This window comes from Scomber scombrus, chromosome 23 (assembly GCF_963691925.1).
Source record: "Scomber scombrus chromosome 23, fScoSco1.1, whole genome shotgun sequence".
Classification (NCBI taxonomy): Eukaryota; Metazoa; Chordata; class Actinopteri; order Scombriformes; family Scombridae; genus Scomber; species Scomber scombrus.
The window spans coordinates 13,486,412-13,499,173 of NC_084992.1; the positions used below are offsets into that span (position 1 = coordinate 13,486,412).

The 12,762-nt window shown below is 39.9% G+C and overlaps 1 long non-coding RNA gene across 1 annotated transcript; it reads right to left on the reverse strand.

Moving 5' to 3' along the window:
* Positions 1–973: 973 nt before the first annotated feature.
* LOC134005461 (uncharacterized) lies at positions 974–12,102 on the reverse strand. The gene is made up of 3 exons (XR_009927867.1): positions 11,994–12,102; positions 4,921–4,987; positions 974–998 (listed from the first exon to the last, which is right to left on the reverse strand). It is a non-coding gene; the product is annotated as an uncharacterized LOC134005461 (long non-coding RNA).
* Positions 12,103–12,762: the final 660 nt, after the last annotated feature.

Genomic DNA, 12,762 nt, shown 5'->3' on the forward strand with positions numbered 1-12,762 from the left:
ATTAGTTTAAAATTAACAGAATATATAAAGTTTATGGAAGTAATTGAATTTTGTGGTCCTAGTTTTTTGTTTTCCTTTTTCCCCACGTAAGGACATTAATATTACTAATGTCTTGCATGTGCAGAAAGCCTCATTTGATTCCTGCTGATGGATCTATACATATAAAAACCATCTAGGTGGTACAAGAGAATAATAATTATTCTCCCATGAGGCTCTGTAGAGGAAGAAGTAGTGATTACTCAGGCGTCTGAACACTGTCTGGACAAAAATGTCTTTTGTGAGTCTCAAGTGTGTATTAAAGCCCCTCTGTGTTGAATATTAACCTGAGCGTATCATTCTCAATTTAATTTTGATGGTGCAGAATGGCTGTAGAATCATTTTAATCATGGCATAATTGATTTATTTCACGTGTTGACTGTCTGTAGCTGAGTGCAATTTGTACGAATGGTGAAGGACTGACTTATGGCACAAAGGGGGAACCTCAAATGTGACAGAGTCATTGTACTTCACAAATTCCAATCTAATAACTTGTAGTATTATTCATTGAGTCTGTTCATATATATCTCATGTCTTTCCTGTATGGTAAATGTCTCCTTTGTTTCTATAGTAGTAGTGGTTTTTGGTCCTTTTGCGAAAACGTGTCATTACACATTACTTTTAGTAAACTCATTTTATTTCACAAAAGTCATTATATTTCAAATTCTACACTAGATAGAGCATTGCTCCTTTTATGAGTGTTATGCTTTTGAATATCTATAAGTTTGATATCTATAAATTTAAAGACACAATCAGAGTAGAACCTCAATCCGCAATTTAGGGATGTTCCAAGTATCCAAGACTGCACAAATAAATGTATTGAATCATGTCTAACTAACATGTTCTCTCTTCTGACAAGATTGACTGTCAAGGTGCCTGTGAGCAAGGCAGTTGGCTCACCTGTTCCTGTAGTGCTAACAGCTGCAGTTTTCTACCATGCGTTTGAGCTGGGCAGTTCAAGCCTGGAATGTGTGAGAAGGTAAAGCAGGGCATTAATGCTCAAGGGGTTTGCATGCTGAGCGAAACTTAAGAGGATACATTAAGGTTATGAACTCACTCACTCATTCACTCACTCACTCAATCACTCACTCACTCACTCACTCACACTCTCTCTCTCTCTCTCTCTCTCTCTCTCTCTATCTCTCTCTCTCTCTCTCTCTCTCTCTCTCTCTCTCTCTCTCTCTCTCTCTCTCTCTCTCTCTCTCTCTCCATCAGCCACACACTACAGGGCACACTTTATCAAATAAGCAGGACCTGGGACTTTGGTTTAGCTGTAATGTGAGGGACTGTCATGTGCTGTCAATCAACCGTCCTTAAAGCTCTTTGATTGGAGGAACAAAAAAGCCTCCAGTGAGCAGACTGATGACTGATTATGCATGACAATAATGTTTCAAAAGCACCAATCCTCCTGAATATGACAAAGCAAAGTACTGGGTGTGGGCCGCTGTAGTCCCCAAACTACTTTGAACTTCAACCGAGTGCTGCAAAACTACAAAATGCAATACATCATAGATGCTTTAACTATTGATGTTCTCCAGTCACTGGTCCACTGTGTATCCTCATCATCCATCACAAGTTCCTACCTGTCTCTTCTCTTTCTCCTTACACCTGTACTCTTTACAAATGAGCTCCCAGGATGCAGCCTGTCTATCCAACCAATATCAGTACTTTCACACTATTCTTCACAGTCGAGCTAAAGTGTTAGCTCGGATAAAAAAAGCTTTGTACCCGAGTGCAGCGGTAAGATCGATAATTGGGATGGTGAGAATAATAATGTTTATTTATGTTGTACCTTTTGGGAGAAGACGTTACGAAATGATTTGCAATACAAACAAATACAAACAACACAACTGATATTAAATATAGACATATGAAGCAAAAATTGAAATAAACAAAAATGAAATAAAAGCAAGTGTAAAAGCTGTTTTTTAAAAGTGTGCACATATTAAGTCCAATAAAAGTTCCAGTAGAGTTCCAAAGGAGAAACTACAACCTCAAAAGCACACTCCTTTTGTCTTGAACCTGGAGCAGAGGACAACCAATCCGAGGACCTCACATTCTTACTGGTGTTATATGACTGCAGTAGCTCTTTACTGTAGGCAGGTTCCTGACCATGCAAGGCTTTGAATGTGATTACAAAGATCTTGAGCTATATTCTGAAACATCAGGATTGGTGTTACATAAGACCTTTTTGAGAGGACTTGGTCGGGAACTTGGCAGCAGCATTTTTCTGATATAAATGCAGATCATGATTTTTGCCTCGCTGTGAAAAATGAAAGGCTTCACAAATGAAGGCAAACAAAGAGCATTTGGCTCTGGCTGGAACTGAACAAAAGCTAAATTCAACCCCGTCTTCTTACAGCATGAGAAAATTGCACATCCATCTGAGAGATACACATATGCACACTGACAAACAGCCACATCATTTAATACATATTTGCAAATAACAAGGGTAATAGTTAAGGTTATTAAGAAGCCTGATTGTATTACATTAGATGTAACCTCATGTATTAAATAACCTCTATAACTGCATGCAGCCAATCAAAGTGTGAATCTATTGTTGTGACCAATTTGGAGGCCCGGTAGACCATCACTAAGGTGTAAAATGCAGATGTCTAAAGTGTGAAAATTTTTCCTGGCAGAGATTCTTCCTGTGGTGTTTGGTATTGGCATGGAGGTGTTGCCAAGCTGCAAACTTGTGCATGTATTCAAAACAGAGGAGGGTAAAGTTTATTGTGGGAATAGCTCTGCACCAATTTCAAAAATACTATTATTTAAACTTAAGTCTGCTTGCATAGGGACTGCATAAAGCTTTTCTTGAAGAAAAGATGTAGTGGTTGGGTTATTCCTATATCTACACTGAAATAATTATTAGTCTATGCTAAAATGAAGCTGTAGCAAGTCTGAATTATTTGAATAAAGTAAGTATGTACGTTTTTTTTTTTTGTGGATAGATTGTTTTTGGGTATGTGTATACCTATTACCTTTAAGGCAGTGTTTGCATCTGGCAGCAAATCAGCAATGCTGACCAGCCTGACATTTTTAGGCCACAACAGAAAATAGTGACAAGTCATTTTTTCCAAATGACTTGTGCCCCCAGCCAGTGAGAGTCTTGGACAACAACCCATTGATGGCTACAGTATGTCACCAGCAGCTAGGCAGCTGGGTGTGGCCTCATGCCATTGACATGGTAGATCATGGCTTTGATGGAGCAACCTAACCCATGTCCCTGTGTCCTACACCACTTGGCACAGCTCGTTCATTAGCAGGTCCAAGGGTCTGCACCTGCCATCTGTCCCAAGGCTAAGGTTCAGAGGGGTCCCCACTGTGCCCCAATGCACTCTCCGTGGCCCTGCCATTTGAGAGGAGCAGAAGGTGACATTCCAACTTTCGGAGTCTCTAGCTTAACTCCAACTCTAGTCGACTCCAGGTTGGGTTTATTCTGAGAAAGCATGGATCCTTGACTACAAAAAGAGGTGGAGAGAGTTGGGTGTGTTTGTTTACATTGTGAAGAAGGAGCAGGGGAGAGTGCGTCTGTGTGAGACTCCCAAATCAGTAGCATCTGGCTTTGAAAGTTTGACTTCGTGTTTCTATGTGCATGCCGTGCACTCACTCCCTGCGCACGTTTACTTGTACCCACTGGCAGTGTTTGCATGGGGAGATGAGGATGGGCAGAAATATGTTCAATATAAACAGTTTTTTTCCCCTAACACACTTTTCCAAGGGGCATTGATACTTGATAGAGATGTGCTCAGCACAACAATATTCGCTCCTCTCCTCGCAAAAGTCACAGAGAAAGACGGAAGGGCGGTTTAGAAAGAGAAGAAAGGCGGATCGAGAGTAGTTGGAGGAAAGATTGAGCGACTGGGAGACGGCACTGCAACTCTCCTGTCAGCACCTGAAGCCTGACTAGCGCAGACACTCATCTCATGTGTCACCCAGACTGAAATTAGGATGGGCTTTGGCGGTCATAAATCACGGACAGAGCCGGAGCAACTGTTGTGGCTATAAATGAATTTCACCATTTAATCACTTTTAATCTCTCTTCTTCACAGGTTCATCTTTTCTCAACTGGTCCTAAACGGGAAATAGATTTTATAAAGGAATGTAAGTAATGTCTTTAAAGGAGGGCTGTTAAAGAATTTGTTTTTTCATCACTCCATTAAATGTGACAGTTGTCCATTTGTTTTCAATTACACTAATGAAAGATTTGACGAGAAATACACTGTCTGTAGGAAGTAGGGAGAGGAACAATCTGTCCTTACAGAAAGTCTTTTTTGCTTTGCTGGCATGAGCAATAAACACATGTCTTGCTAAATCATAGCAGCACTATCAGCATTATAAACAGCATTAAAAAGTTTGACATCAACTTTAATGCATTGATTACGTAGCAGAATTGCTGCATAGGTTTCCAAGCAGAATCAAACTATATATTCCATTAGCTGTATAGGCATCAGTTACTGCAACAGCTTTCATTCAAGAGATTGTGATAAGTAGGATTTTAACAATGACTCATCTTAAAAACATGTAATATAATCTTTTGCTCTTTACAGTACATAACTTACTGCACTGCACAAATGTACAGTACAGTATGTTGACACTTGTGATACTGCAATCGTATTTCTAACATGAACCACTAGGGGCCAGTAACAGAACATCTGTTAAATTTGTACACACTGTTTCAACAACGTTGTGTGCCCTGACACTGCTCACAGTTGGACAGCTCCCCCCACCCAAAAACAAACACCTAAGCTTTCTCCAAAGTGATTATTTGAAATATACAAAATCATACTGACAGCCAGGAATGTTATGCTGATGGGTAATAAGTATAAGTTATTGTTCAATTCCGCTGTTAATCTCATAACAAAAAAATATGGTGTGTACCTTCATATTTATGACATGCTCTACTGGAATCTGAAGAAAATCTACCTCTCAGGTATTCCAGCCAAGCCTACGGCAGGATGTGATGATTTCAGAGTGAAATTGCAGTGAGGAGGCAGTATAGAAGAGAAGAAATAAAACGTGACATTAATGTCGTGATGCAAATGACACCTTTGATGCCTCTCTGGTGAGTATTCAACACAGACACTTCTTTGTCTTTCACACACACTTTCTTTCTCTCTCTCTCCCTCTCTCTCTCTCTCTCTCTCTCTCTCTCTCTCTCTCTCTCTCTCTCTCTCTCTTTCTCTCTCTCTCTCTCCTGTTTTTCTCTCCTGTGACAAACTCCAGCCTAAGTCTTATATGTGAAGTTTCTATAGCAACCCTGTTGCCAGCATGAACTCATCAGTTAATTTCCCCATAGGCTGTCTGACAAAGAGAGAAAAACAAAAGAGACTTTGGGCATCAGGTTGACTTTGCGGGGGTGAGGTATGCTTCTTCAGCTCCAGTTCTACTCAATGTTTAATCTATTAAATGATTGTCACTGCTGAATTGTGACCATTGGAGACCAATCAGAGTGTGAGAAAACAGTTTTTGATCAATATAATGACCTCAAATTTAGAGGAGTCACAAGGTAGAAAAACAGGATGAAGAGAACAGTCTTTTTTTTTTGTACCTTTAAAGACTAAAGCAGAAAGTACAACGACAGCACTCACTTGCACACCTTGAAAATATGTGTTTAGATAGGTCACTGTACGCACCCCCAGAGCAGCAAGAGGAGGGGAAGGGACACATTAAACAGTCAACAGGAAAAACGGGGAGTTTCAGTGCAGAGGACAGGGCACAACCTGCCTTGTTAATGTCTCCCTGACAGCAGGAGATGCCTAATGTGGGTGGAACACACACAGGCTCGGCATTGATGGGCGTTCGAGGGGGCCGCTTACACGGCTGGAATTCCGGCAGCTTTTAGGCTCTGACTGTGGCTCTAGAGGTCTTTGGAAATGTCAATCATGTGCCCTTGAACCCACATGCTGCGTCCTGGGCTTTACAACTTACTCGGCCCTACAATCAAAATCACTTCAATAGGCCACTTACTCTAGTGTCTTAATGTTCCTCTACTTTAAATTCCAATAATACTGAGAATCTTGAAAATTTGTGATGAAATGATGGAGTTATGAAGTTGCAGTTTTAGAAAAATCATGGCATTAAAATAAATGATGTGGGCAAAGCCATTCTGAAGGGTAGCTTAGCTTTAGGACTACACTGATTTTAGAAAACGCAATTTTTTAAAATGCCAAGTGCATCAGCAGCAATCATCTGGAGGAAAAAAAACAGTTAATGCTTCATTTTACAGGTCAGTAATTTCCTAATAATTTAGTTTCCTGAAAATAAATGTGTAATTTGTTGCTAATTATAGACAAAGTAGTGACAGAGTTCAATTGAGTCTTTCCATCAGTGCACAGCAGTTCTGCTGCACATACGAATAGGGACCGAACATATATGGAGATTTACAGTAATTCCCTCCAGGCATGTTTTAAGACATAAAAACACTCTGCTTGGAATAATAAATGTCTGACATGATTTTTTCTCTCAATGAAGTTCAGTTTCCTAGTTAAAAATGACATCTACTCTGTTTCCCTCATTGAAAAATCCAGAATCTATGAATATACAAATATCACTGTCATACCAATGTCAATTTAAAAATGTGACTGCCAGTCTAAAGATGTCTCCTCCACTGAAAACACTTTGCTCTGTGTATGTGCGCTGCATACTGGACCAGAAATTGATCAGAACTATTTGTGTCACAAAATCATGCTCATATATATATATACGCTGTACAGTTTAAACTCAGGCAAACACAGAAAAACTTTGTTTGACAGCCTTCTGGTGTCAAACTCTGCACATACATCATTTGATATTCTCTAATTAGGACCAAATTACATAATTCATTCAAGCAAACCTCTTAGGAAATTATCCGAAAATTATTAAGAAATATCCCCTAACTACACACACTCCAAATGCAGACCAATTCCTGTTGTGTTTATGACTCTGCCTTGTTTTTTATTTGAGTTTTTATCCAACTTTCCTGCAAGTTGACAAGCAGAAACATTAATACGGCTGTGTATAATCACTGAAGTGTCCATTTGTTTTGTTTTTTTACCATATAGCTACATATCCTAAAGCAACATTAGGATGTAACATCATTACAGCTCAATCATTTTATCTACGCCTGTAAACATTTTAAAACATCAGTCTGCCACTTGTCATAACAGATATTGCCCAATAAGTTCAGGTACATCAGCCAGACACTGATTTGCACTTCTAATAAACAGCAAAGCTAAATGTTTGTACAAAAGCAGTGCAGCTATGTTATTACTGCTTGGTATGCTGAAAGCCGGAAATACAAGCATCTAATATTGGAAATGACATTTTAATATTGAAGGTTTAACCAGGGAAATGGTCTGTGCTATAAGAATAAGTAATAAAAGATGGGTTTTTTTTGTTTTTTTCAGATAATGGACTGGGGACGAGGCAGTTTTTACATCATAAGGTCAAACTTTTTGTTGGCACTGACAAACGTATTTGATGATTCAAAAGTTTGATTTATCAATAGGAAAGTTGAACATGCCTGTACGTGTTTTTGATTTTTTCGTTACAATTCATCCCGTTCTACTCAAGGCCTGAAAAAATATTTGACTTTTTAAAATAGTTTGACATTTTAGAGAAAGTTTTACTCTTTCTACAAAGATTACATTCCTCTTCACACCTCCAGTGCTGTTCTCATCACCCAAAAGCTTTTTTCTACTTTTGACTGAATGTAGGAGAAAATATTTTGTTATATGAATTGTCATTGCTGTTTTGTCCCTGTTGAAGGACACACCGTTTTGTCCTTTCAGAGAAACTGTCTCCTTTGTGGCACCAAATGGGGTCCAATTTAAACTTTGCAGTTCAATGTCGAAAAAACATATGAGGTGACACCAATGCAACGTACATTGTGCACTCACAAAATGACACTCGGCAAAAGAAATAAATGAACACGAACTAGTATAGCTACTTTAACACTATTCAATCATCTCTTTGAGGTTGATTCAGAAGCATTAATGCTTTGTAAGTCCACCTGTTTACTAATGTAAGAGTCATTCTTCATAATGCATGAGCTGCTGTCAAAGAAGACCAATTAGTAAAAGCTATGGTTCAGAGAAGAGGCTAAGTTTGCCATTCATCTTCGTGATTGTTCTCGGTCGTAACTGTTTTGGCACATGGAGCAAAAATCCTTGAGAGTCTGCTTTATTTCTAGGTAGATGCATTCACATTTTAGAAAGGGCTGCCTCAGTTGCCTAGGGAAAGGCCTAATATAATCATATTGAGCCATGACAGTACTTCAAACCAAGCAGAACAGAACAGACTAAAATGGCATTGATAATATTCCTTCATAAAGGGACAGGAAAGCTTCTTAAACTTTTACATAAAAAAATCCAAACAATTTCATCAAGATGGCTCGGTCATGGCAGGTGAAAGCTCTCACGCCGTCACTGACAAATTATGCTATAAACAGCATCAGAGTGCTTCTGCCTGTGTGGCCGACCAACATGGTCATCTTTATCTTTTCGATCGTGAATGGACCTGCCACTCAGTGCACTCCTCACCTGTCAATCACACGTTCCACCGACACATTAATGACCCTCATTATGTGGCGTGGCCATATGGCACGGTGCTCTGTGTGTGCGAGCGCAAATGTCTGTGCCACCGCGTCTGCTCTGCCTTCCTGAAAGCAGATTGCACCGGAGACGAGGCCAAGCTCTTGGTCACCTCCCTTAGAATCTCATTGCCGTGGTTACGCTGACAGAGGAAATATGGCTGCAGAGCTGGGGGGACAACCGTAATGGACTCTTTGCATCTGCTTCAGAATGTCATCCCAGATGTCCCAATCTGTCCAGCAAGAGCAGCAGAATGAGCAACGGGCAAAGCCGAATAATCGCCATGTGGGGCCACTGAGGGGTGACTTGGAGCTTCTGCGTGGTGTCGAGGGTGCAAGTCATACCGAATTGCTCACCCTTTAAAAATTAAAAGTGTCCATCTTTGTGACAATCATTTCTGTCCAGAAAGTGGTTTATGTGGGTTCTGCAATCAGAAAATGCACCCTAAGGCAAGATGATGAAAACTGAACAGAGTCTCCAACAATAACCATCGCCAAAGAAAAGAGAGTTCACTTTCTGTATCTGTACTCGCAATTTTTCAAGTCTATCTTAAAACAACAGTCAGGTCCCCAAATGAACTTTGAAAGAGTGCTTCACTGTGTGTTGGCTTTCTGTTCTCATTTGCAATCACAATTATCACAATGGCAACATCTTTGGCCCACTATGGCCTAACCCAATGACTGGACTGATATCCTGCTCTCACAAGACTTTTGCTTTTCCAAAGGTGCATTTTTGGACTTCATGTATCTTCTAATGTGCCTTTGTTTGTCTTCTCCTCTGCTCATTCTGCTTTTTCATTGTGACAGTAATCTTTTACTACCAAGGACGTGTAGAGCAAAAGCCTCCTTTAACTGCAACTCCCCCCCCTTCTTTTTTTTTTGAGAAAAAGATGCACCGGAAAATGTTCAGCTGTCAGAGCTGCTCCAATTCCTTGATTAGGCTTCCTGTTTATTCACTGTGAGACTCATATTTAATTATCTGCACAATATACCCAGATTTTAAAATTAAAACGAATACCGAAAATAAACATTTGCAGAGTTATTTAATTAGTGTTAGTGGACATGGATTGGTTGAACCACTTAATGAGACGTCAGGTTGCCATTGCTGTTAACTTGCACCTCATGATGCCACCCAGCATGTTTATTTTTAGCCCCCCACAGTAAGAACATTACATATTTCTCCATCTCTCTCTTCAGTTGGCCCAATCCTCAGATGACTGCGTGCAGAGGAGCATCACCTCCTCCTCTCTACTGTCAATGTATTCCAGTGATGTGGGACGCCAAGTGGGCTGGAGCACGTTAATCAAAGCTGCTGGAAACATAAACAAGCAGCTGCAAGAATGGGACCAAACAGAGTCTTCTTCCCCTCGGAGCTGACAACCATTGTGCTCAGTTTTAGGTGATCCATTCCACGAGTTAAGTGGTTTGATTAACTGTCTAACAGCAAGGTTAAGATAAGAACATGCACACGCTGGAACACTCAGTGAAAGAGTCCAAACATGTGGTTTGGGATGATAATGAATTACCTGACTCTGAAAAGCAATCAGTTACTGGGGATAATTTAAAAGCTATTTATTGCTAATTACACTGTGCTGTAGCTTTTTTTTCTTATTTTTTGTACCTACATTTGCAGCAGAAAGTATTTCTTTCTCAAATAATCAACTCATCTGCATCTATTAGAATAGTTTGTGAGATCTTTTTCTACTACTATGAGGAGCTAATTATCTTTAATTAAAATGACTGATTCCTCAGATTTATGACATAGAAAATCCTGCCTTACTGAATCTGTGGTTTTGAGACTGGTACACTGCAGATTCAAAACAGAAACCCTTAGCCGAGGCCTCAACTGCTTATTTGGTTCCTGATATATCTTGTTGCGTGTGAAAAACACCACACGAACATGCTAACAAGGTTAAAAACTTGATTTTCATCGGGGAGGGTCTTTAATGATTTATAATATGAATAGTGTTGGATCAGCGTAACAGATGTAGACATTTTATACGCTTCTAGTCCAAGAAAACATCATTCATTTACTTAAGCTCATCACTCCAACTGACACTGGGATTTTGGGTAGGAAGTAAGTCACTCTCTTGAGCTGAGTATGTCTGCTCAGGCCTCCTGTTTCCTTACAGGCTTCAGATGCTGAGAGACAACTCGAGGGGGTGAAGAGAGAAGACATGCTGAATCCAAAAGTCCACACTTGCCCAGATTTGCTGACTCGCGGGCTCTGTAGAGGGCAGGCCTTTGCCAAAATTCATCTAGTCTGCAAGGGCTCTCATGCGAATACATGGTTGGGGCTCAGTGTGGAGAGTCTGCTTGCCTGTAGACTGTACTAGCGAGATTTCTCACAGTTCACCGCTCTGCTGATATGATCAAAAAAGACAACAGGTGACAGAAGCTTGTTCTTGTTTTTGGATTAAGGTCTGGAACAGGGTCTTCAATTCCCGGTGATAATGGCAGGGAGTTAATCATGGTCCATCTGGTGCTGGTCTCTCAAGTTGACAATTCAAATATCTGTAAAGTCGCTATTGATTATATTACATTAATACTAGCTTTGTATTACTATTCTATAAAAATATGTTAACTTTCACTCTGTATTTTACTATGAAATGTGGATGCCACAGAGAAAAGACAAGCCTTTTAACTATTCTTTAAGCTCTTGACCTTGATTAAGGCTACATTCGTCCCATTCAGCCTATCTGAGCTGCCTTTAAAACCCTGCAAACTCATGCATATGTTCACGATGAGCGCTCCCATCACCGTCAGACTTCGTAAAATCTTAGTCCGCCAGGGCTCAGGCTGCACAGTGCACATCCAAATTCAGCAATAGAACAACTGCTGCACAGGAAGCCTACGGAGCATAGAGCAGCACGCCAAAATGTGCTCTTTGACTAAAGCTGTTAAGCCCCTGCTGATCGATTGGCCTGGCCTTTTACCGGCACTGTACACACATGCACACACACAGTAGGACATTGTTCTCCTTTGCCCATACATGCATGAAGAGACACAAGCATCTGTTTGTGTGTGTGTGTGTGTGTGTGTGTGTGTGTGTGTGTGTGTGTGTGTGTGTGTGTGTTCACAAAAATCAGAATTTTAACACTTCAGTCACAACCCTATGTGAGATCATTCTATACATCCTAGATATAAGATACCATGAATAGTTAATAATAAACACCTTTAGTCTATATAAACCTAACCCTAAGTACTTGCTCTACTTAGGGACCAAACCCAGTGACACCTGTTGCTAAGGACACCATTTGATGCTATAACCACTACATCTAATGCCAGTTAATCACATATAGAAGTCAATTTGTCTCAGTAGGATATCCTGATGATGGCTGTGTGGCAAAAATGACCACAAAGCAGCTACACCGATACTTACGTACAGTATGTAGGTTGGCGGCTAAGTCACCACCCTGTCGCTCATCATGAGGTATGGGAACCAGCGTGACATGGAACTAATGCATCATTCAACTTTGCACAGCTTAATTACTTCTTCTTTCCTGTTTGATACAGAACAGAAAAAGGTGTTGGCATGACAATGTCAGTTCTATAATTACAAATAAAAGTCAAATAAGCCATTCTGCAAACAATCTTCTTCTTGGCTTCTTGTCTTATGTGACATTTTGTTCAGACTTTACCCTCGGAGATGAAAAAAAGAAGAATAAAAGTCACAAAAAAGTAGTATTATAAGCCCATCTGGTTTGTATGATTTTACATATTTCCATTTGAAACAGAATTTGAAGGACATACAGTTATATTGGGAGGGAAAGTTAAAAAGAGTAAACCAATTGGATATCTTATGGAGAGAAGCAGGGTTTTATCTGATGAAAGAACTGCATAATGTCAGAAAATAAAAGCTGCTTAAAAGGGAACCCGATTCAACTATTTCCAAAGGTAGCCTTATATTTTCTATACAGAAATACAATTTACAATTTCTGTATGGCAAAGTACACTTTATAAGGAAATAAGGATTATATGAGCAGTTTGTCCAGCTGCTGCATGATTTTGAAGGTCAGCCATTTTGCGTGTCCTTAACATTTCTTTACCTGATGCAGCGAAGTATAGTGATGGTAAACACATGTATCTCTCTTTCTTTTTTAGCCGACTGAGCTTATCTGTGAGAGCGCAGGGTGCTTTGCTGATACTGT